The sequence below is a fragment of the Lactuca sativa genome, chromosome 2 (assembly GCF_002870075.4).
Source record: "Lactuca sativa cultivar Salinas chromosome 2, Lsat_Salinas_v11, whole genome shotgun sequence".
In the NCBI taxonomy this organism is placed as follows: domain Eukaryota; kingdom Viridiplantae; phylum Streptophyta; class Magnoliopsida; order Asterales; family Asteraceae; genus Lactuca; species Lactuca sativa.
Window position 1 is genome coordinate 69,498,919 of NC_056624.2, and position 1,393 is coordinate 69,500,311.

Sequence of the window (1,393 nt, forward strand, 5' to 3'; positions counted from 1 at the left end):
AGCAAAAAAAGTGTTAAAGTAAACATTGCAGTATGGATTGAAACTATTAAGTTATTGATTTTTGTTCAAAATCTTACAAAATATAATGTTAAAAATGTTTATGAAGTCCTCAAGCCTCTATTGCAGGTGTGTCAATATAGTGAAATTTTACACTTTATAATTTCACATAATTATGAGCCATAAAGAAAATAGAAGGTCCTGGTACATTTTATTTATTTATTTTTGAAACAGGGGGATGGAAATGAAAAGATCCCTATAGATGTTCAATCTTCTTCTTCTTCTTTTTCACCATCTAGACACCCTGAAAGGAAAGTTCTTTTTGTGTGTTTTCATGACTATTACCTTTTCTTACTTAATTAACATATGTAGGTGTGGGGGTGTTATCAGAAAATACGTTGCAGGGGAACTGAAGCCACCTTCTCTTGGTAAGTGGAAAAGTTTTTTATGTGATTATATATGTTGCAGATCAACCGAGTTGAATTTATTCACTGTAAATCATTTCTACATAGGGATATAAAGCCAGACAACTTCCTTATGAGTTTAGGGAGGCGTGCTAATCAGGTTTCATTCCATAATTTGTTCCATACTTCATTGTACATTTTGTTTTTTTTATAGTTTTATACATAAAACATATATAAACCTACATGTTACAGGTCTATGCTATTGATTTCGGGCTAGCCAAGAAATATAGAGACTCTTCAACTCATCGGCACATTCCATATAGGTGAGTGAATTTTTTTTTAAACTTTCATCAGCAATCTTTTATTCATAAAAAAGTGAACCCTAATCAATCTAAATTTTATATCTTATAAATTGCAGAGAGAACAAGAATTTGACAGGGACAGCTAGATATGCAAGCATGAACCCAAGCCTGATGGAACATAAGAGGTCAGTTTAATGTGAACTTATTGTATGTTTTCTAGTTGTTGGGAAATGGGAATAATGATTGATGTAAAAACTGCAAATAATAACTAATCTTAGATGAGATGTCATATAGGTTTTGAATCTGAAGTAGAATAAGAAAATCACCATCTGAATCTATTTGTTTATGTTGTAATCATAAAACATTTTTCAGGAAGTTGGCAAATTGAGAAAAAGAGAATGCATCATTTGTACTTTAAGGTATGGTGAAAATATTTAGAGAAGTTGCCATTTATCTTGATTGTCTTTGAATTTCAAACTTTGATGAGAATAGGGAATTTATACTTGTGGGGACTACTTTATTTTGATTGTTATAATTAAAGTATTAAAGAGGAAGTCGAGTAGTATAAGGTGGTGTTTGGATGAGCGTTTTACGACTTTTGTGTTATAATTAAAGTATTAAGGAGCTGTTTGGATGATTGTTATAATTAAAGCATCAATACAATCCAAAAATCACCAAGATTTGCATCCT

General features: G+C 30.9%; 1 long non-coding RNA gene across 1 annotated transcript; it reads left to right on the plus strand.

The window, feature by feature from the left end:
- Positions 1-467: 467 nt before the first annotated feature.
- Positions 468-888, plus strand: LOC128132028 (uncharacterized). Its single transcript, XR_008229955.1, has 3 exons — positions 468-561; positions 654-724; positions 820-888. It is a non-coding gene; the product is annotated as an uncharacterized LOC128132028 (long non-coding RNA).
- The last annotated feature ends 505 nt before the right edge of the window (positions 889-1,393 follow it).